Consider the following 24,651-nt stretch of genomic DNA (forward strand, 5'->3'; position numbering starts at 1 on the left):
CACCCTGGATCTCTCATCCCACTCAGGTTATACTGACTTCCTTTACCACTTTCAATTAAAGGGCGTGAACAGGACAAGCACAGGCACATGGATGTGCTGAAACTGACCGGCGGCACTCAGAAATTACACAGCACATTAGAGCTGGTCACCACAAATTATTCTTCAGTTAGGAAAGGAGGATGGTTTTATAGTACAAAAAAAAATAATTTAAAAACAGCCACAACATAAGAAGATGGTTCTTGTGCTGAAGAACCTCAAAGATGACTTGAAAACCAGCAGCCTTCTGTCTAGCCCAGGAGGGCTGGCAGGTCCCACAACTGCTAAATCAAGCAAATGGCTTTCACTTTCCACAGCAGCAGGAAACCATCTGTTAGTGATTGCTCTGAATCACGCAGACAGCCTGGAGCGGGGGAGTTTTAACACCTCGGCAGGGTAAGAGCCCTCTTTGGGGTGTACCAGTTGCTGATGGGGTGCGTGAGATGACGGGTGGGGTGTAGTAACCAGAGATTCTCCTCTTGCAGCCTTTGATTTTGGAGTGTGTGTTAGGAGCATGTGTGAATCGGCTGGAGAAAAAGTATGGATTGGTTTTTAAACCGTTTGTTTTTGGATGAAGCCAAAGACACTTGAATGTCAGCATTGCACAGATGGGTGAATCAGAAACGGAGACAGCCAGGCAGAAGCCGGGTTCTGAAAGTTCGCTGTCACTTTGCCAAATGGCCTTCTAATCATCCGTAATTAGGAAACGATGAACAGATGAAGCCTATAAAACACACACTCACCCCTGATATCGGCAAATAGAGCCTTCGTTTTCAGCTGGAGTTCAGGAATTTCTCCAAGCCCTGATATGCAATTCCAGGCACAGCCCATCAGCTCTGAATGCAGCATCATTAGACCGGGGCTTGTAAGGCATCCTGCAAGCGACATGTGTCCTGCTGCCTCAGTGCAGGCGGGGATGAGTGGAGGAGGCCCAAGCAGTCAAATGAAGCCACTTTGATGGAGCTGCATTGGCTACTGGTGCGGCTGAATCGGACTCGAGGCGATCGGCACCATCCAACTCAATTGAACGCTTGTGCAGGGTATTTGGGATAGAGCGCGATGCCTGTGTGGGACTCTGCAGCCAGCTGCCTGCATTTCCTGCGGTTCTTCAGTCCGGAAAGGAAGCGTATGAACGTACGGCCTGAGAGGGGGTCTCAGCATGGGCTGCATCCAGGCATTGCAGAAACACGCGCAGCACAAAATGCACCCACTGTCCTTTACTAACACACCTCCCTCGTCACCTGGAGGTGCTGAGCACGTGTGTCTGGGACACTAGGCTCCGCCTTCCCAAACCACCAGCCTGGCCCTGCCCACACTCCGCCCCCCTGCTGTAGGCATTCTGCGGGGGGGGGGGGGGGGGTTGCTGCCCTCAGCGCCCGCCCTCCACGTGCTCCAGGGCCAGGGAGGATGGAGATGCACACCACCCACCTTCCCCATGCGCCAGGGCCAGGGAGGATGGAGATGCACACTACCCACCTTCCCCATGCGCCTGGGCCAGGGAGGATGGAGATGCACATCACCCACCTTCCCCATGCGCCAGGGCCAGGGAGGATGGAGAGGCACATCACCCACCTTCCCCATGCGCCAGGGCCAGGGAGGATGGAGAGGCACATCACCCACCTTCCCCATGCGCCAGGGCCAGGGAGGATGGAGAGGCACATCACCCACCTTCCCCATGCGCCAGGGCCAGGGAGGATGGAGAGGCACATCACCCACCTTCCCCATGCGCCTGGGCCAGGGAGGATGGAGATGCACGTCACCCACCTTCCCCATGCACCAGGGCCAGGGAGGATGGAGATGCACATCACCCACCTTCCCCATGCACCAGGGCCAGGGAGGATGGAGAGGCACATCACCCACCTTCCCCATGCACCAGGGCCAGGGAGGATGGAGAGGCACATCACCCACCTTCCCCATGCGCCGGGGCCAGGGAGGATGGAGATGCACATCACCCACCTTCCCCATGCTCCAGGGCCAGGGAGGATGGAGATGCACATCACCCACCTTCCCCATGCGCCAGGGCCAGGGAGGATGGAGATGCACATCACCCACCTTCCCCATGCGCCAGGGCCAGGGAGGATGGAGATGCACATCACCCACCTTCCCCATGCGCCAGGGCCAGGGAGGATGGAGATGCACACCACCCACCTTCCCCATGCGCCAGGGCCAGGGAGGATGGAGATGCACATCACCCACCTTCCCCATGCGCCAGGGCCAGGGAGGATGGAGAGGCACATCACCCACCTTCCCCATGCGCCAGGGCCAGGGAGGATGGAGAGGCACATCACCCACCTTCCCCATGCGCCAGGGCCAGGGAGGATGGAGATGCACACTACCCACCTTCCCCATGCGCCAGGGCCAGGGAGGATGGAGATGCACACTACCCACCTTCCCCATGCGCCAGGGCCAGGGAGGATGGAGATGCACACTACCCACCTTCCCCATGCGCCAGGGCCAGGGAGGATGGAGATGCACACTACCCACCTTCCCCATGCGCCAGGGCCAGGGAGGATGGAGATGCACATCACCCACCTTCCCCATGCTCCAGGGCCAGGGAGGATGGAGATGCACATCACCCACCTTCCCCATGCTCCAGGGCCAGGGAGGATGGAGATGCACACTACCCACCTTCCCCATGTGCCAGGGCCAGGGAGGATGGAGATGCACACTACCCACCTTCCCCATGCGCCAGGGCCAGGGAGGATGGAGATGAACACCACCCACCTTCCCCATGCGCCAGGGCCAGGGAGGATGGAGATGCACACTACCCACCTTCCCCATGCGCCAGGGCCAGGGAGGATGGAGATGCACACTACCCACCTTCCCCATGCGCCAGGGCCAGGGAGGATGGAGATGCACACTACCCACCTTCCCCATGCGCCAGGGCCAGGGAGGATGGAGATGCACACCACCCACCTTCCCCATGCGCCAGGGCCAGGGAGGATGGAGATGCACATCACCCACCTTCCCCATGCGCCGGGGCCAGCGGCTTGGGCCCATGCCCCTCATCCTCCCTTTGGTGCTGGGGTGGGGAGGTTGGGGCCGTGTGCCACTCCACCTCCCTGTGGGGGGGCAATCTGGCTCTGGTGGGGGGGGGGGGAGAAGTCCGGGCAGAAGAGGCAGGGTTGCGGACAGGGCTAGGGGCTTGCTTTCCCCCAGCCCTACTTTCACTCAGCCCTCATGGCACAGCCTCCCTCGGCCAGCAGCTGGCCCTAGAGCTAAGCTGCTGAGGATTTCAGTACGTACACGAGGCGATGACGATGAAACGCACTCACTGTTTGAGGTGGACCTGGGCCTTTCAACCCAGAGAGAATTCCCCACTTCCCGCTCCCTAGCAAAGGTCACCGAGATCTCTGAGCAGCAGGGTTTGGGTTCTGGGGCTGTTGATCTGCAGCGTAGCGGTGCAGGCTCACCCTACGCCTGGCCATCTACTCCCACTTAAACAAGCTCTTATCCCAAACGCCGCAGGCCTGAGGCAGCCAGCATGGGCCAGCTGCAAGTGTCGAACGTCTAGACAGACCTGAAACTCACTGCCGCAGGCCTTTCCCTGCTGTGCACACCTACCCGCAGCATCTGTCCAACCCAACGAGCAGTCCTGTGGCAACTTACAGCCTAACACATCGATTAGGGCATGAGCTGTCCTGGGTGAAACCCTCTGCATCAGATGAGCTGGAGTGGACATGATGCTCACGTGATGTTTGTTGCCAGTGTCAGCCTGCGAACGCTTGGGGAAGCAATCGATGGAGAAGTCCCAACTCTCGTTTCAACCATCCCACGTTAGGGATGTAAGCGACTAGCTGAGTAGTCGACTACCGGATAGGCTTATCAGGTAGTCAAGGGAGAAGCAGGGGCCGGTGCTGGGGGGAGCCAGCTTTTAAGTCTCCACCGTGTGGGGGGAAGGGAGGGGGAGGGAGGGGCAGCAGAGCCGTAGACATCCTGGATCTGGCGCAAGCTGGGACTGTTCAGTCCTGGCAGGTGCCGACTCCACTGTGGCTCTGCACTTTAAATACAGTCAGAGCCCGGCAGCTCTGACTACATTTAAAATGCTAGCGAATGTCACCCCCTGCATCAACTAATCGAGTTCTTGATGGAATCTCCATTGACTACTCAATTCGCTAATCGACTGTTACTTAATATCCCTAGTCCACGTGGAATTCTTCTTCTTGTAGGGCTGGTAGGAGGGATCCCATGGACGTGGGGGCACCCTGCTGCACAGCTCTGGCACGCGCTGGCTGAGCTGTGGCAAAAGCCAGCAGGGAGCTACTGAACAAGCTGCTTGAGACCTGGGTTGCAATAGGACGGTGCCTGTCAGAAATGGGAAGTTACTTTCACCATTGCCTGTGGGTCAATGCAATGTTCAGTGACATGCTGGACATATTCCCTCAGTCGGACGCAGGGAAAATGGGCTGCCAGGTTGCGCTGAGCTAATGGTGGGAGGGCAGATGAACAATGTTGTTGGGGGAGTTGAGTCGCCAGAGTGGTAGTACCTTGGGGCATGTACTGTAGATAGTTCATTGTCCTTCAGCAGGGAACCAATAGGAGCATTGCAAATGGCTTGTTCTGCCTTTGCAAAGTCCAGTCCCACGGCAGTGTGCGTGGAAGCCTGGATTTTTAGGAGTCTCTAGTTTTACCTGGCTGGTGCCCTGGATGCCACCTGGCCTCTCCAAGACCAGAGCTGCAGGACTTGCGTTCCCAGAGTTCTCCGAGTGAGCCAGCAAATAATTGGTGAGTTACGTCCTTTCACCTCGCTTCCTCTTCCCGGCCAGGGGCCCGCGTTGGAAGATACATTGTCATTCAGTTTCTCTGAAGGGAAAACAACAAGCCTGACTCCGACCTCGTCTATATTAAGAAGCGAGCCCTGGGGTAATGGATGGGCTTTATTTACACCAGTGCAAACTGCTAATAGATATGCTGCCCTAGAGTAACGTGGGGACTGAAACAGCGTTAGTTTCCTTTAACTGCTCCCCTCGCAGTTTGATGCACAGTTCTAGCTGCGGTCAGGTTCTTAACATGGCCAAGTCCTTAATCCACCCCCAACAAGACTGAGCCGGAATGACGACCGAGTGAGGACTGCAGAGCATGCCCCCATGAGAGAACCGGAGCAAGAAGAGGCTATTTTTTTCCTGAATGTTGGGTGACCCTGGACCGTGGGTGCAGTGCACAGATCTCTCCTCCCCGCTAAAGCCTTCAAATGTCTCACGTGCCTGCTGGAAAACTCACCCCTTTGCGGGAAATAATTGTCAAGTTAACAGTGGAGACTGAAGGCCCAATCCTGTTTCCACCCGCCGCCATGTTGAAAGCAACGGCCTGCAGCCGCTCTCCCTGCCTATCTGCTCCCGTTGGAACCCTCCACCTCGCTCGCTCTCGGGCCTTTTCCAAGGCACAAGCCAGTCTTTCCCCTCTCAATTGCTCCTGCAGCGGAGGCTCCTTGACACCCTGACACTGTTATTCCAAGGATTAAAGGAGATAAGGGCCAGTTACTTGAGTACACAGAGCAAGAGGGAGGCATGTGTCTGGTGACAAACACTGGCAGACTCTGTTGTCAAGGGGCACAGCGGAACAGTCGCTTTTCTTACTAATCCTCTACCAAGCCCCGGAGAATGCACTTGCCTCCACCTCCACACGCCAGGCACAGTGTTAATTAACTCAGCTGGGCTGAAGGGGAGGGGGATTGTGCAGAGAGAGACTCGGGCTCTCAGCATAATGGCCCAAGCGGACGGTGGGACCCCGCTGCCCAGGCTGCCTCCTGAGGTCGCTTCCGACCCTAATGTCCAAGGGTTCTTTGAAAGCCACATCCCTAAATATCGGAATGCCCCTCCCTAGTCGTGTTCCGGTGCCCTGACCTGCAGCAATGAGGCCGACTCGCCTCACTGTCCTACACAGAGCGTTTCCCAGCTTGCAAAGGTGCTTCCGGGAACTCCAAGAGGTCTGCTGTCTCCACTGCAAGGCATCGGGGGGCTGGAAAGAAAGGCCGGACGGGCGCTGGGTCGTGGGGATAAGCCGGAGAAAAGCGCCAGTTTAGACGTGATTCTCCGGAAAATAAGCCCCTTTCCGGAGGATCTCTTATCCCCAAGCCGGAAAAAAGCGGCAGCCATGTTAATGTAAATTCTGTGGGGGATATTTAAATCCCCCACGGATTTTGCTATTCCAACGTGTCTAATCTGCATCCCTTTTCCGGAAAAGGGGTGCAGTGTAGACACAGCCATCTAGTTTAATCTTGAAACCAGATAGATCTTTTGCCCCCACTACTTCCCTTGGAAGGCCGTTCCAGAACCTCACTCCTCAATGGTTAGAAACCTTCGTCTAATCTCAAGTCTAAACTTCCTACTAGCCAGTTTATATCCATTTGTTCTTGTATCCACATTGGTATTAAGCTTAAATAATTCCTCTCCCTCCCTGGTATTTATCCCTCTAATATACAGGCAGCCCCCGAGTTACGGGGATCCGACTTATGTCGGATCCGCAGTTACGAACGGAGATTTTCTCGCACCGGAGGACTGGAGCGGCGGGACTCCTGGTCCCACCGCCCGCCTCCTCCAGGGCAAGAAAAGCTGCTCCCCGTCTCCCTGGTCTGCTGGGGGAGCCAGCAGACCAGGGAGACGGGGAGCAAAGCAGCGGAGGACCCGGGCCGGACCCGCGGCACTGATCTGGAAGCGCCGCGGGTCCGGCCCGGGTCTTCCGCTGCTTTGCTCCCCGTCTCCCTGGTCTGCTGGGGGGGGATGCAGCTAGTGCCCCCCACCCCCAGCAGACCAGGGAAACGTGGAGCAAAGCCCGGGGCCTGTGGTAGAGCAGGTGGGGCGCTGCCGGTTGGTCCCGCAGCACCGCTCCTTGGCGCTACTGGACCAACCCGGCAGCACCCCAGCTGCTCTGCCCCAGGAGTCCTGATTCAGCCGCTGCTGATTAGTTTCAGCAGCGGCTGAATCAGGACGCCTGGGGCAGAGCAGCTGGGGTGCTGCTGGGTTGGTCCAGTAGCGCTGAGGAGCAGCCGCGCTACTGGACCAACCCAGCAGCACCCCAGCTGCTCTGCCCCAGTTGTCCCCAAGTCAGCCGCTGCTGAAACTGACCAGCGCTGACTACAGGAAGCCCGAGGCACAGTTGCTCTGCCCCGGGCTTCCTGGAATCAGCTGCTGATCAGTTTCAGCAGCTGACTTGGGGACTGGGGTTCTTAAGTTGAATCTGTATGTATGCCAGTTCCGACTTACATACAAATTCAACTTAAAAAACAAACCTACAGTCCCTATCTTGTACGTAACCCGGGGACTGCCTGTATTTAAAAAGTGCAATCATGTCCCCCCTCAGCCTTCTTTTGGTTAAGGTAAACAAGCCAAGCTCCTTGAGTCTCCTTTCATAAGACAGGTTTTCCATTCCTCGGATCATCCTAGTGGCCCTTCTTTGTACCTGTTCCAGTTTGAATTCATCCTTCTTAAACATGGGAGACCAGAACTGCACACACTATTCCAAATGGGGTCTCACCAATGCCTTGTATAACGGCACTAACACCTCCTTATCCCTACTGGAAATACCTCGCCTAATACATCCCAAGATCGTATTAGCCTTTTTCACGGCCATGTCACAATGGCGGCTCAGTCATTCTATAACCAACCAGGACTCCGAGGTCCCTCTCCTCCTCCGTTACTTCCAACTGATGTGTCCCCAGCTTATACAGGCAGTCCCCGGGTTACGTACAAGATAGGGACTGTAGGTTTGTTCTTAAGTTGAATTTGTATGTAAGTTGGAACTGGCGTCCAGATTCAGCCCGGCTGAAACTGACCAGGGGCTGACTACAGGAAGCCCGAGGCAGAGTTGCTCTGCCCCGGGCTTCCTGGAATCAGCCGCTGATCAGTTTCAACAGCGGCTGAATCTGGACTCCTGGGACAGAGCAGCTGGGGTGCTGCCGGGTAGGTCCCCACAGCGCCGCACCTCAGCGCTGCGGGGACCAACCCGGCAGCACCCCAGCAGCTCTACCCCAGGTGTCTCCAAGTCAGCCGCTGCTGAAACTGATCAGCGGCTGATTCCAGGAAGCCCGGGGAAGAGCAACTCTGCCTCGGGCTTCCTGTAGTCAGCCCCTGGTCAGTTTCAGCCGGGCTGAATCTGGACACCAGTTCCGACTTACATACCAGACATGCCCCATGCCCATTGCCCGGGTGCTCAGTTGCAAGATCATCTGCTTTTGTCACTGAACGCCTTGAATCTGGATTTTCCAGGGAGCAGTCCTAACCATCACAATGACAAGAGGGTAACGTGCAACTATGTGTCTGGGTTGCCCAATCCAACACCAGATGCACTGGAGGTAGCACTAAACACTCAGGTGGCTTTAGTTTTGTCTTCTGGAGGGTGTAAACCTTTCTGATTGTCACCGTCATTCAGCTACTACCCTGAGAAAAGCCATGGAAAAGGTTGTACATAAGAATTAATATTCATGCTCTCTGAAAGGCCAGGGTTCTGCTAGCACATCACTACCCCCCTTTGCCATTACACACAGCTTTTCACGCACAAGGATTCTAAATTGTTTTGCAGATTACAGGCAAAGGATCACTTCCCCATCGCTGAAATTCTACCAGCCCTGGGCTAGCATCCAGGAGTCAGCCACAAGCCACCCATCAGTTTGTGAAAGGGGACGAAAGGAGAGCACAGCCAATTGGAAGAGTGGGGGCCGTTTTTAGGGACAGAGACTAGAATTACCTGACCTGGCTTTCAGCCAGGGTGACACTGTGTAAAAAGAGTCAGGAGAACTTTGAACGAACCCAAGCGTTAGGACCACAACATCCAGGATACAGTGAAAGGTGGCCCCTTCGACTGCAAACTGGGAGGACCAGGCCAGAAAGACACTCTCCACCAGAAGCCCACCACCACGCCTTGCACCTGGATTTTCCGGGGAGCTGTCCTCACCATCACAACGACAAGAGGGTAACATGTGCAACTATGGATCTAGGCATCAAGAGGGCCTGTGTTATAACCCCAGCTCTGCTACTGACTCACTGGTCGACTGTGGGCAAGTCAATGTACCTTTCTTCCTCAGTTTGCCCATCTGTACAATGGGGATAATGAGAATTCCAGCTACCTGATGGGAGCTGTGAGGACTCATTCGCCCATGTCAGAGTGGTTACTTTAAACCTTGAAAGGGCAATGTTTGAGCCCAGTGGGAAAGTCATTGTTGTTAAATGAGGGAAGAAACAGAGTTCTAGGGTCTGCACAAATGTTAAGACACTGCTAGAGTTGTTACTTATTATTCCTATTGTGGTAGCCCCCCAGTCGTAGTCCGGAACCCAATGTTGCGTCATGCACACAGCACCGTCCACTGGGAAAACTCCTTTCTAAGTGTTGCTGCTTTCTCTTTGCAGCTCTGTGCCACCTACCACCGCAGGCCAGGAAGGCACCACAGACAGTGGGAACCGGCACATCAGAGTTCATCCTTGCCCTGGATGCCCCTGCGATCTGAAGGATTTCTACGTGGATCTCAGTTCATTGGTGCGCTGGCGGGACACAGCCTCCGCGGACCTGAACCCCACTCCTCCCAAGGGAGACACCAGACTCCAGCCTAACCCAGCCACCGCTGTAATCAACAGTGACTCTTCCCATGAACTTCACGGGCAGTTAGCATGAGCCCTTCGAGTGCAAACTGCCCTTTGTAGCCAGTGGGACAGTCGGCAAATGGGGAAAATGTCTCCCCAAATACAAGAAAACCCAACGCCCTACCTGAGCCAAGGGGGCTGCAGTTCATTAAATCTGAAAGGGCTTTAAAATGTCCCATTCACCGGTGTATGTGGAGTTTGCTGCTATTCAACATTTCGCACTGCCTGGCATCACTCTTTATAGTGCTCGCCTTCCTCCCGATCACGGTGTTACAGCTTGTCAGAAACCAGAATTTCCTCCCCGCAGGAAAGTCCAACAGTTCAAAAACTGCATTTGTTCTAAATTGGAATAACAGCAACAACAAAAAAGTCACAATTTCTCATGGAACAGAAACACCAAAAACTGTAACGTGGGACCAATCAAAAGAGGCCTGTTTGGTGCCACTGAAACACTCGGATGTGAAAGAGCATATCAAATGCAATATAACAAATTAAGATCAAAGCTGAAACAAACCAAAATATGAAATGAAAGGCTTTGACTGTAACAAAACGGAACACGAACGTCAAAATGATTTGTTTCAACACTTTCCCGTCAACGTCATTGAGAATCAACACATTCCCACCAAAAACGTCAACATCAATGAAGCTGTCTTTTCCCACAAACAACCTGTTCTGATGAAAATTTTGCCACTGACTCTCCCCAGTGCTGCGGTGTTTGAACGGCCCGCACCGCAGAGTAATATGTTTGAACATTACAAACAGAACCCTCCTCACTGAAATGAAGGAAAAAACAAACGGTATCACAGTCAGCCAAACTGCAATCCCAGGAGCAAAACTTTCATTGAAATCCAACTCTCTCCCATGTACTTTCCCAACAAAGCCTTTGCTGAATGGCGTTTGGCGTTTGCTTGAAAGAGCTCCCCTGAGCCTGAAATCAACAAATGTTTTGTGTACTGGAAAGACTGGACAATTTGGTCTAGGTTCTTTTCTGTTTGTTATTAAATTCATGTAACAAACATTAAAAACCCCCAAACCATCAAAACTTGGCATCTAAACCCCCTGACGGTACCTCTTTTACAACTGACAGACTTTCAAGATGGTAAAAGTTTTAGCTAGCCTTGGTGTTTAACTATCAATAATACTCCTAGAGGGATTAACCACTGAAAATCTTTGTAGTTCCTTTTCGCCTGGTCTACACTAGGACCTTAGTCCAAAATTAGCCCCCCAAGGTCTATTTTTTAAGGGATGAATCCACACTACCAAGCCCGTTATTCCGGAAAAAGGGGCTGTGGTATTCAAATGCTGTAGTCCTGCTTTTTATGAGGAATAATGCTATTCCCAAATGTGTAAACCCAAAATAACGGTAGTGTGGATGCTCCGGAGCTGCTAATTCAAACTACAGGCAGTCCCCGGGTTACATGGATCCGACTTACATCAGATCCCTACTTACAAACGGGGTGAGGCAACCCCGCACTAGCTGCTTCCCCCCAGCAGACCAGGGAGACGCGAAGCTAGCGCCCGCGGCCCCCCCCCCCCCCCCAGCAGACTAGGGAGACGCGGAGCGGCTTTTCTCAGCAGACACCTCAGCTTGAGAATAAAGGACTGAGGGAAGTGAGGTGCGGGAGAATAAAACTGAGCTCTGGAGAAATGTTTGGCTAGAGTTTCCCCTACAATATGTACCAGTTCCGACTTACATACAAATTCAACTTAAGAACAAACCTACAGTCCCTATCTTGTACATAACTCGGGGACTGCCTGTACAGTAAACTTCTGATAATTAGGCACCTTTAGGACCCAGGGGGTGCCGGATTATCAGATATGCCGGACTATCAGAAGGGGGGGCTATGAGGGGTCGGGGTGGGGTGGGGGGATGCTACCCCAGACCCCCTCATAGCCCCCCCCCCTTCCAATAGTCTGGCTCTGCCCCAGGAGTCCCTGGTTCAGCCGCTGCTGGTCAGTTTCAGCAGCGGCTGAATCGGGGATGTCTGCAGCAGAGCAGCTGGGGACGGGGTGCTGCCGGGTTGGTCCCGCAGCGCCGCTCCTCGGCGCTACTGGACCAACCCGGCAGCACCCCAGTTTCTCTGCCCCAGGTGTCCCCAAGTCAGCTGCTGCTGAAACTGATCAGCGGCTGATTCCAGGAAGCCAGAGGCAGAGCTGCTCTGCCCCGGGCTTCCTGGAGTCAGCCCTGGTCAGTTTCAGCAGCGGCTGAATCAGGACGCCTGGGGCAGAGCAGCTGGAAGGCTGCTGGGTTGGTCCCACAGCGCCGAGGAGCAGCGCTACTGGACCAACCCGGTAGCACCCCAGTTTCTCTGCCCCAGGTGTCCCCAAGTCAGCTGCTGCTGAAACTGATCAGCAGCTGACTCCAGGAAGCCCGAGACAGCAGCTCTGCCCCGGACTTCCTGGAGTCAGCTGCTGGTCAGTTTCAACAGCAGCTGAATCGGGAGGCCTGGGACAGAGCAGCTGGGGCGCTGCTGGGTTGGTCTGGTAGCGCCAAACCTTAGCACTGCGGGGACCAACCTGGCAGCACCTCAGCTGCTCTACCCCAGGTGTACCCAAGTCAGCTGCTGCTGAAACTGATCAGCGGCTGATTCCAGGAAGCTGGGGCAGAGCAGCTCTGCCTCGGGCTTCCTGGAGTCAGCTGCTGGTCAATTTCAGCAGTGGCTGAATCGGGGACAGTTGGGGTGCTGCCGGGTTGGTCCCGCAGCCCCAAGCAGCAGCGCTACGGGACCTACCTGGCAGCACTCCAGCTGTTCTGCCCCCGGCTTCCCCGATTCAGCCGCTGGTCAGTTTTAGCAGTGGCTGAATCGGGGAAGCTGGGGGCAGAGAAGCTCCAATGGTCCAGCTGCCCGGAGCACTTCTGGGTTCCTGATGGTGCCGGACCATCAGGAGTGCCAAACCATCAGATGCCGGACCATTGGAGTTTTACTGTAATTTGCTTCCAGGCATCCTCCCACAGCTCCCCAGAGGTAGCGCATCCACATTAACAACGCCTGCCTCAGAGTACATTTGATTCTTCTCTGTAGTGAGGACACGGAAATTTGAATTTGTAAAATTGGGTGCCCAGCAGTTGAGCTCGGTAAATATGAAATAATCTCCCAGTGTAGACATGGCCTTTAAGTCTTAAAATGTAGCCTTATGAGTTTGGGTGCAAACTTGTAAGATGGCAGGAGTGTGGCTGAACAGAGAACTTGGCCCACAGAGAATATGCTGCAAAAGAAGCATTAGTATGTGCTTTGCCTGGCTCTACGCTATCTACTCCCCTGCCCCACTGCCCTGTGCTCACAACACTACGGGCCCCTGCACCTCAGGCCTGGGGCTCTTACTCGGGAGGACGTAAGAAACAGCCCCTCCGAAGCTCTTCATCCCGGATTGCAGCTGGACCTCTCCCCCCATGCAGTTTTCTACCTGGTTCTGCGTGGGGCACGCAGCCAGCCCGAACACGGCCTTTCCGATATGGGTTCTATCCCCTGAGCAAAGCCCCATTTTACTTCAACAGGTGGACAGCCTGTGGGTCAAACCAGAGCATAGACCACTTCCTTAAACTAGGCGGAACCTCCCTGCTTCCTACAGACCATTATAGGAAGTTAACAATTCAGGGGAAAAATAAACCAAGGATGCTGAAGCAACAAAAACTATAAACTTCTGCTACCGTTCAAAGAGGATGAACTTTGATTTCAAGCACTTGAATTTTAAAATTGAAAACAGGCTTTATAAAATGTTTTCCTCCTCTGATTAGGAAGATCAAAAGATTGAAGAAAGCAAGAAAGCCATGAATGCTACCCGGTGAAAATCTCATTTAAATATCCATGCTGCAATGAATTGGTTTATATATAAAAAGACTGATGGGGGCAGAGGACAGAAAGAAAAGACAGTGCATTTGAATAAACACTGGAAGAATGTTTGCATTGATAACAAAATTAGGAAAACCCTTAAAAAACTGAAATGCTTTATTCCCAGGTGTAACACTCAGCTGAAATTGCTGCTGTAAGCAAGTATTTAAAAGGGAGGGATTTAAAACATACTGAAGAGCATTTTGCTTTAAGGTTTTCAAGAGCAGGTTAGCCAAACACCTGTCACGGATGTTCTAGCCGTGGTGTCCAACATGCTAACCACATGTGGGTATTTGGCCTGTTAAGTATGGCTTCAGAGCTTGGTCGGACATCACAGGTCTAGATAATTCTTAGTCCGGCCTCAGTGCAAGAGACTGGACTAGATGACCCATCAAGATTTTTTTCAGCCCTACAGTTCTAGGATTGATACGATTCTGTAGGTCCCAATTTATGACATTTACATCCAAATGAACAGGACAATTCTCCCCAGACTCAGTGGGAGTTAGGTCAGGCCCATCAAACTCAATGTGATCATTCAGCTCCTGATTTATAGGCCAGAGCTGCATAAAGATGCAAGTAAGAGGCAGGCCAAGGTTTGAGAGTTCTAGACCAGCTTTCCCTTTCTTGAACCTGGAGGTGCCAATCTTCACATCTCAGATTGCCATGGCAGGCCAATGGAGCACCACACTCAACATACGTTGCACCTGTGTTCAATACTAGGGCAGCTGAAATCAGCGGCATTCCAAACGAGCAATATTTGGGCACCTCTGCTGTACTTCATCAAATAACGAACCATTCACAAGACATCAATGCCAAATGCATTGCATCCTCTGGCTTCCAAAGCGTGGCATTATCCCACGGTGCAGTGTCCTATGCCGGAGTACTAAACCAGTCACAGGGGCTGTAGAATCCCGGTGATCGGGGGAAATTTAGGCAAGATCATTGCAACAGATGGTGCTGCAAGACTAACATTATAAACTTCTCTGCAAAGAAAAGAAAGCAATGACCTTGGCAGGAACAAAAACAGGCATCTTTCTTTCTTTTTGCAGAACCACGTAGCTGACGAAATAGAAACACCAAGAATAATTAGACTTCCACAAATATATTCATTTACTCTCTAGTTAGAGGCCTGATTCTTCTTACTCGCAGGAGGAGTCACAGTGAAGCCAATGGGCTTATTCATGTGAGTAAGGACTCCTCATAAGAGTCCGGTTTGCAGAATTAGGTCCCTTAGCTTACAAACTGTGGGGAATCTTTTGCATAGTTACTGAATTTCCCTGAAAGCAGATTTACCCCCAGAAAGCTTGAAACAAGACACCCGGGGTAAGAAAGCTAGTGAGTATGCCACTGAACTGCAAGAGCCCAATCTGCACGTGACTAATCTCTCTGATTTACTCCGGGCTCCTCATGTGAGTAAGTGCTGTAGGGTTGGCCTGAGGAACAGAACTACAACTGCAACCTAATCCACTTCCCTCCCATAATAGAGGCACTTAATGAGAATTTGCAAAGATTTATGACCATAACAATCTCTTCTCCCCTTCCCCCTTTCGCCTTCTCTTTCGGCATGCATACAGTTTGGGTTACTCCGCAATTCTCTAGGGAAAGCAAAATGTAATTAGTAGCTAAGCGGTGTTAATACAGACAGGAGAGAGATTGGACGGCATTTTTATCCTCACGTTTTCTCATCACTTGTTCCCTCCGCAGAGCAATTGGGAAAGAAACTAACTACTCCCATAGGCCTAATTTCTCTTATTGTGCTTCAGAAGATATGGGGCTGGAATCCTGGCTCCAGTGAAGTGAATAGGAGTTTTGTCATGGTCACAGCGGAGCCAGGTTCTATCCAAGGACTAAAGACACGACCCGACGGCAAGAGCCCCCGGAAGGCAGTCGCGCTCCCAGCCTAAATGTGGGACAACTGGTAACAGAGTTTGTAGCTCAGCTACTTATTACAAACGGAGGTAAGTGCATCGCTCTCCTGCTGGCTCCAGGCATGCCTTTACAGTGTGCGACTCACGGTACATCTACACAGCAGCTGGGAACCGCACTTTCCAGCTTGGGTCCAGACAAGAGCAGACTTTGCTCAAGCTGTCAGCAAAACCAGCAAAGGCCTGGTCTATGCCAGGGATGCGAATGGGTAACTGGTTAATGGGTGATGGTTAACAACTAACAGTTTCATGGGAGCACCCATGGGCGGAGGGCTGCTCCGGCCCCATGCGAGGCTGCTGACTCCCAGCTCACACGTGCTGGCAGCCAGCAGCCCAGCCCAGGGCCAGAAGCAGCCACTGAACCAGTTAACTAATTAAACGGGATTTTACATCCCTAATCGACTGAAAAATTACATCAGCAAAGCCGTGTTGGTCAGGGGCATGAAACCACCAAAGCCCTGACCGATACAGCTGTGCTGACAACCTCCAGGGTCTCCACAGCTATGCCCAGAGGTGAACGTAGACGGAGGAGCCCTCCTACAACGCTCCACCAAGAGCTGGCGGAGCTGCGGCAAACGCCAGCCGGGAGCTATTTCAAGAGCTGGCAGGAACCAGCGGGCTTCCACCACTACAGCTAACTTTGTTTGGGGATGTGCCGATTCTACACTGAGGAAAACCCTTTTCTGTCAGTGCAATGTCCTACTGTAGAGATATCCCCAGGCTACCTGGCTAAGTATAACTCTGCCTGCCTCTAACATGCATTCTTGGGTGGTTCACTCAAGCCATCAGAGTCACCTTGCTATTTTTAGGCCCCATGTGCAAAGTTATCACATACACGTCTACCTGTAACCGCCACTAGGCAGATTTGAACCTAGGACCTCTGGAGCTTAGTATAGGAGTTTCTACCCTCTGAGCTAAAAGCCAGCTGGCTCCCAGCCCATGCTGTAGAGGTCTCTTGGTCTTAGCTGTTGCTGTGGGCTAGTGAACCACACTAGGTGCGTGGGTTACATACCCATCCTGGAAAGTGCCTGGCCCCACTGCTGTGTAGACATATCAGGCTTAGTGGCAGGAAAATGGACTTAATCCCTTCCCATGACAGCCACATGGTGTTTTGACACTGATTTCCAAGGGACGGGTCTCTGGGAGTTTAGCCCAAGAAGTCTTTGACCTATAAAGGCCAGATTCTCAAGACTGCTCAACACCCACAAACAGAACTGCGTCTTCAAGAGAGTTCCACCCCCATTTAAGCACCCAGACGTGAGGCCAAGCTTCTGAAAACTCCCAGCTCCACATGGGAAACCTGGTTGTGAGGTCACAATGGGAACTATTGGCTGCAGAGCCCTTAAAAACATCCAACTGCTTGTGCTACCTAAATGGGAACCAAGCTCTTCTGAAAATCCGGCCCTGTCACACCCCCATCCTGCTCAAAACGACTTGTTTTCCTCAATGGCTTGAAATAAAAGGAACCCCAGATAGTCCAGCCTCCCCACGGGCGAGAAATTGAAGAGAGTATTTATGTGAAAAAAGCAACAACAAAACAACCCTCCATCCTTTGACTTAGCTCCCAAAACTTATCCACCCAAAATGAGCCCGGGTCCCCCTAAGTATGTGGAATCAAATGTTGCTTTTTTAATCTTCCCCCACGTATATACACTAGATGGCGCTCCACATCACGTAGTGAAGAGACGCGAATACCTCAAGACTCCCAAGCAATGTCAGACCCTGCAAACGCAAGAAACAAGGGGAGGGAGCGGACGGTGAGAGAGAGACTGGTCTCTTTCTGCTTTCTCCCAGGACTATTCATCTATTCACACTCAACGAGTCAGCCTTCGCCCTGATTAGGACTTTCCCTGCAGATAACATAGTGACCTGGGGGCCAAGTTCACCGGCAGACACTGGCGGTGCAAAGCAGACATAAATCTGGTTCAACTGAACAGGCAGAGCGGTTTTATAGCTGCTTCCTATCTTAGAGTGGCGCAAAGCAGCTGGGACATTCAGGTGAATCTAGCCCTGCACAGGCCAGTCTCCCGTGCAAGATAAACCCCCTGTGGGTAGCTCTCCTGCCCCAGCCCCACAGGCCCACCACCAGCGCACACGCCACAGCTACAAAAGCAGGGGGATGGTTTTCCTCACAGCAAAGGTGTTTTGCCCCCAGATAAACCTCATACTAACCTGATGGTCACTTGGTAACAGGAACGCCGATGACCAGCTTAGCTATTTTAGGTATGTCTATGACCCCGCCCCACAGTATCTGAGCCCCTCACAATGTGTGCTTATCCTCCCAACAGCCCATGAGGCAAGAAGGGGCTATTACCCCCAAGGTACAGATGGGAAACTGAGGCACCGAGCCACAAAGCAACTTGCCCAAGGTTACATAGGAAGTCGGCAGCAGAGCAGGAAATTTATTCTCCTCTCCTGAGACCAGGCTAGCGCCTGAACAACACTTCCCTTCTCTGACAATGTTCATCGTTTTCTTATGCTGCATTTGAAGACAGCAGCCTTCATCGCCCATCTGCCAAATTTTCCAACAAGCTCCTTCACGCTGTCCCCCAGGCTTCCTTTAAATGGCTGCAAAGCGACCTCACTCACCTCCTTCAGACCTCTCTTTTGCCACCAGGCCTAAAAAGTCTCAACAGTTAGGCAGCCGGTGTGCTCAGACCACTGCCCATCACGCCGGCCAATACCATCTCACTGCACGCCCCTCGTGGTCTGACCAGCGGTCTCTTGTTTTGTACTGTAAGCTCGTGGGGTCAGGGACTGACTTTTTGTTCTGTTTGGGTGTGTCTAGACTACATGGCTCCATCGACGGAGCCATGTAAACGAGTACTAGACATAGGAAAATGAAGCAGCGATTTAAATAATCGCTGCTTCATTTACATCAAAATGGCCACCACGCTGTGCCAATCAGCTGATTGGCGGCAGAGTGGGGCAGTTTGGACGCGCCGCGGTCGACAAGGGAAGCCTTTGTCGACCGCTCCGGTATGCCTCGTGAAATGTAGACAATTGTGTAGCACCGAACACGATGGGTCTCTGACTGGGGTTTGTAAGCCCTACTGCAATACAAATACACAATTCAGGGCTCCCATTCTGCCAGGGATGCCTCTGTCTTTGCTACCTCAGCTACGCAGATTCCAAAATCACTGCTGACAGCTATCCTGTTTGGGAGACAGCAGAGTTCATTGAACAGGGTCACTGGAGCCCCCCCTAAAAAAAACATCCAAAGTTTGGTTTCACGTAATCAAGCTTTCTTAAACTCCAGCCTCCACAACACAAACTGATTCTTGGATCAGAAGAGCCAGCCAAAAACAAATGCCTCCACCCTTGAACACAAGGATTGGGAAGCTTACATCGGCTTTAACGGCCAAACTTCCAACAGTGAGCGCACACTGGGTATGTGCATAAAATTAAAAAAAAAAAAAAAGAATCAATATCAAGCAAATGCCCAACTCTCATTATCAGGCCGCAGAGAGTGCCAACTACATAAAGGCTGGCGGTTCCAGCATTGGGGAGACACATCAACATCTAGAAACGAAAGACTGTCAGCCCAGCTGTGTGATGGAAAGAAAAAAAATCTCACTTACCCTGAGGAAATGTGTATGGTACATAAAGTCTCCCTACCAGGCATAGCAATTTGACTGAGGACGGCAGTGGCTTACAATTGCTAAAGCATTTCCCCTCAGAGAGAAGAGGGCATTTGGTGTTTACATCAAGTAGTTTGCTCTGCAGTACTTGTCTCATGATGGCTCGGCCATCTGGTGTGATCCTATTTCTCAGGTATTGCGCTAGTTCTTTTCAAACGTTTCCCTCTGCGTAAACACATAATCCTACCCAAACGACATCCTCTCCCTCTGGTCATTGGCCGGGTGGCAAACGACTCCCATTCCGTTCCTTTGCACCATGCTGTCCAGATGAGCGCTGGCCATATGACCTGGAGGCTCACATTTCATCTCAAACTGTGTGACTTGGGGCTTCAGTCGGAGGGGCTAGGAAACTCACGGCACAAGGAGGCCCTTTCCAGCTGTTTCCAGCTGCTATGAACTTGCGTTCCCTCCCATCCTTTTCAGGAACGGAACAACTCTCGGCTTGCACTGACCCTCAAGCATTATTGATCGCCTTGGAAAAACCCAAGAGGATATTGATACGAGGGACACGGGGCATCCTAGATCTTGAGACAGGAAATCCCCCCCCTCCACCCGTCGGGTAATCTTTCATCTCTTGCAGAACACTGGAGCCTAATGACATTAGCTCAGCTTTTCTCTAGTTCGACTGGCAGCAGCATTACAAAGGCAGGGAGATTAAAACACATGAAATAAACAGGACCTGCATGACTGACAGCAGAATGACATTCCGACGGGTGGCGCACTGCTAGCAAAGGATCAGAGAGAAACAGGGAGGCTCACAATGCTATCAACATTCCTCTTTCAGACATTTCTTACTCGAGTGTGGTAACCCCACAGACCTGATGTTTTCCCCAGGCTCTCTACAGTCATATGTCGGGTAGGAGGAACGGTAGCTCTATGAAAACATAGGCTCACCTGCTACTGAACTCTGTCAACTCAATCGACATGTTCAGGACCCGAGCAGAGACTGCTGTGTTTTAAAGTCAATGAGGCCATTGTGGGCCATGTCCCCTCCTCCTCCCCCTTATGAGCTGCGTCCTCACAAAACTGAAATGGAGGAAGCTGTGGCAGGCACTGAACGTCCCTTGATATTCGACCGACAGGCAAACGCACATGGAGGTGTCACACCTCTCAAACACAGTCACAGAGGTTGGTTTTAAATAAACCTCATGGCAGGAGAGCTGCCTTTTAAACAGATGCAATGCGGTCTAAGAAGAGAGGTGATTATTCCCCGATTGAACGTACAGCATTTTAGATACATTTCATTTATTGTCTAGAACCACCGTAGGTGTTGAGATGTCAGAATTCTGCTACAAGTTCCCTGCCTTCGGAGTCTGCTATCCTACAGGTATTAAAAATTAATTCATCGATTACAAATAATCCGATCTTACTGCACTTCTGGTATCTGGCTCTCCAAACACTGATGTCTCTAGTTAAAAGATTTCGTGATAACATGCAACTGCTACTAAAGTTCATCTTTTATTCCAAATAGATGTTCTCCCTTTATCGTCTGTGGTCAACGTTGCTTCTCTTCTCCGCCTGTGAGAGGCACTGTTGCAACAATATGCAGTCGAATGGAGTCTAATATACAGTCTCTCAAGAAGCCAAAGACAGCAACTTCATGAAACATGTAAAATCCACTGATCCCTTCCCTCCCCTTTAGGTCTGCTATTTAGCTGCCACTGTCAATAAACATCTACAAATATTAGCATCTAAAGGCTTTTCTCTTTCAGCATAATAATTCAGACCCATTTGGTTACGTTTTAGATAAGGCATTCATTGCCCATGGAGATTTCCTAGAGCCACCAAAAGGGAACTCAAGTGTTTATATCCTGTAATGATGCTGTTTAGTCTGCCTGTTTGAAAATAAAAATAAATCTGAAACCTAAGATGGTGACTCCAAAGACCAACAATCAAGAGATGCTAGCAGACATATGGCAATAGTATCGGTATTCGGTTCTACTCAAAGGTTACGGCGAATGCATGTAAAGATTTTTTAAAATAATGTATTTTAAAGGGCCATTTAACGGACTGCTGACTTTCTGATCATGCAGCTCTGACATCCTCGGAGCTCCACGTTAGTAAGGATTACTCGCAAGAGTAACGGTGGCAGGATTGGGTCTGTAGCAATGAAAAATCCCACACAAAGAACGCACTGTACCAGCAAAACGGTGAAACTCAGCACACCAGACAGCAAACGAACTGAAGCAATTAATGTAAACACTCAAGTATCAAATGGTAAAACATGGTGATTACATGAAAAGCCTGGAGGGGAACTCCTCACTTGGGCAAGAGCTAACAGATCAAACCCACCCACTGTGGAAAATTAACCCCTCCTCACTGAGAAATCTATTGGGCAGTAATGTATGTGCCTGGTATATGGTCCGAATCGGTAGTCCTTGCGCAGGCAAAATTTTCAGGAGAGGATGGCATTTTCAGTGCCATCTCCTCTGCAATGAATCAAGGAATCTACAGTCTAAGAAACAGATTTCATGAATTACCCACCATAAAGAATGGCAGACCTTGTCCCAAGCCATGTGTTTATTTTTCAAAGTCAAGAGTTGATTAAAGTTCTTGAGATGTGTTTTTAATGTTTCCTTTCTGATATAGGGTCAGTGCACGGAAAATTGGATAAGCGCACACTAAAAATATCATTCTGTAAATAGCTTCAGCCCTCACAAGAGGAAATCTTTACTCATAAAAAAAACTCACCCCGCAATCTGAGCAAATATGGTGTATTCTACACATTGTGATACATGGAAAGATAGAGGTCTCTTCCCTTGGCAAAAACATACTGCACGAACACTCCAGCAAGACTAACTACAATGATACTCCTGATTTCAGTATAGTCTTCACAATCTTAACCAAGTTCCACCCTCCACTAAAACATTAGTCAGAATTAAATGCCTATTAGATACAAGTTTTAGGGTGACTATTTTACTTATTTGCCAGATGCAAAACCCCAGTATTTCTATTGTGCAAAAGGAAGACAACCTATTCTTAGATCCAACAAGTCTTTTTCATATAAACTTGCCAGAGGACACAACTTTATTAACTTTAAATTACTACGAAACGTCAGGGAAAAAAAATCTAACTAATAACACTGGAAATACTGCCTGTGGCTTTAATTTCTGTTTTCTCGTTGTCAAGGGCTCCCACTTATTTTCTTTTCCTGTAAATGAAAAATTAACTATTTAAAAAAAAAACCATCTTCACATTTGCTTCCTTTCCTGCCTTTTTGGAGATTACTATCGCTAATGTTTTATTATTATCAGACTGCTTAAAATGATACAGGTGTAATTTACAGCATTATTCATACTTCAATGGAGGAAATATATTTTACTCTAGATTCTTAAGAGCTGTTCATGTTCATTTGCTTGATTTTGTAATAAATGTTATCAGGTATTTCCACACTGTGAGTTACTTAAAAATACAGACTTAGCTCATTTTCTTAGGAATTACTACCTGCTGCTACAAAGACAACAGCAAGTTTAAGGATACTCTGTTTAGAGACTTTGCTGTACATGATACTGTCCTCATTAAAAAAAGAAAGATGAGCCCAGCATTTTACAAAAACCAAAAATCAAACAAAGGCAGGGCTCTGTAGGGTATTGCTAAGTTTTCAACTACTCCACAGCTTGGTATTTCTACAATGAGATTTTATTTAAAAAATAAAAAAAGTTCCGTTTTCTTGCAACGAGACTTATTTTTAAGACCATCTAAAGAAATATTCGACTCAGGATGGTGTCTAAAATTACCAGCCAAATAAACGTTCTCAATTTTACACACTAGAGCAATCCCATCATGTGTGTGAAGTTATGTATACGTGTGTCGGCAACTTCCTTAACTCAGCATTCCACTTCATTTTTTTCACATCTTTTAGATCATCACAGTAGAAAAACCATGAATTATAGTATCTTGAGCCTGACTTTCAAAATATAGTTTGCTATCAACTTAGGCCTAGTCTACACTACTGTGCTAGGTTGACATAATGGAACATATGTCAACCTAACTCTGTAAGGCCTTGTGTACGCTGATCCCCCTCCACGTCAAACTACCCTATGCAACTTCAGCTACAAAAACAATGGAGCTGAAGTCAACATACATACTGGGGTGTTTTCCATGCGGCAAAGTGGAGTCAATGGGAGAGCACTCAGAAATCGATTTATCGTGTCTAAGCAGACGTGATAAATTGACTGCTGGTGGATTAATCACTGCAGTATCAATCACCGCATAGTGAAGACAAGGCGTGAGTGTCTACACTGAAATGTCAATTCTTCCATTGTAACTTGTCTACTAACTACCCTGACGTAATAACGCCACATCTGCATGAGTAGCACTTAGGTCAATTTATCAGGTCATTGCAGCGTAAATTGCAGGGTCCTGGACTAATCCCTGCCTCCCCCAACCCCACTTCTGCTCTGCCTCTTCCTGCCCCTGTTTTGCCATCTCTTGGGCCCCACCCCATCCATTCCCTCAACCCCCACCCTTTCTCTGTCCCTGCCTGCCTCTTCCCATCCCTGCTCTACCCCCACCTTTTCCCAAGCTCCACCCCTGCCCCACCTTTGTTCTAGCCCTCCAGCTGCTGAGTGTGGGGGCGGGCCAGATTCCTGCGGCCAGCGCCAGGCCCGCCTACTAATCCTCCAGGTCACCCTGAGCCCATTAGGCCCCCAAAGCACAGGGCCAGGACAGCTGGCCCAAATCATCCTATGGATACTGCACTGCTTACATCAATGGTTACTGCTTTTCAGAACAGTCCCACAATACCCACACTGGCAGTGAAATTGATGCAAGTGCTGATCACAGTGTGGACACATGGAACCGATTGAATAGCTGCAGAGGCTGTACCTGGAAGTATGTCAACTTAATTTTGTAGCGTAGGTTTGCTCTGAACCTTAACAAAAAAAACAAAAACAAAAAAAGACCACCAACAATTTCCTAAACATTATTATATGGTCCTTTCCTTCCTTGATAAGAAGGAGGTCTGATACCCATTGCGTTGTTGGTTGTTTTAATCACTAAAGAAATCCTACAAAGAAAACAAGCCAGTCACTAAATGAATCACATCATCAAGGCTGAAAACTTTGGAGCCCGTTTCAAGAGCTAAGCGTCCCTGAGAGGAACTCTCCCTATAAAATGAGTTGTCTGTGGCCTCCACACACACGGTGCTCCCTCTGCACTGACATAGCTAGGATGAGTGCTGTTCCCACGTTCCCTCCTCCACCCTGTTTCCGCTTCACTGATGGAATTGTGGATAAACGAGACTTGTGGATTGTGTGCCGTGACCTGATCCTGACAGGCATTTGGGAGCGATGGAGGGGGGAGAGGCAGAGGAAGATTTGAGGGTCAGGGTTGGAGGGATTACTGTGGGGCTGACATGTGTCTATGGGAATGAGGGCTGGGGTCAGGGCTGTAGGATGTCTTTGGGGATCAGGCCTAGGATGCTATGGGGATCTTTGGGGATCAGAGCTGGGAAGCTGGACAATAGAGATCAGGGGAGAGGGAGTCATGAGGCTAATGCTAGGGGGATCTGAGGATCCCATAGGGATCCAGGACTAGGAGGCGCTATGGGGATCGGGACTATGGGGTGTCTTTTGAGATCAAGGTTGTAGGCTATGGGGATAAGGATTGGGGATGGGCTTGGGAAGCAGATCTGGGAGTTATGGGG

The 24,651-nt window shown here is 50.5% G+C and overlaps 1 protein-coding gene across 1 annotated transcript in view; it reads right to left on the reverse strand.

The window, feature by feature from the left end:
- The window catches only part of LOC102446034 (heparan sulfate glucosamine 3-O-sulfotransferase 3A1), a 94,729-nt gene that overhangs the window by 68,374 nt on the left and 1,704 nt on the right, over positions 1–24,651 (reverse strand). The window lies entirely within an intron of this gene.

Source organism: Pelodiscus sinensis, chromosome 20, assembly GCF_052426305.1.
Source record: "Pelodiscus sinensis isolate ZL-2025 chromosome 20, ASM5242630v1, whole genome shotgun sequence".
NCBI classification, from domain to species: Eukaryota; Metazoa; Chordata; order Testudines; family Trionychidae; genus Pelodiscus; species Pelodiscus sinensis.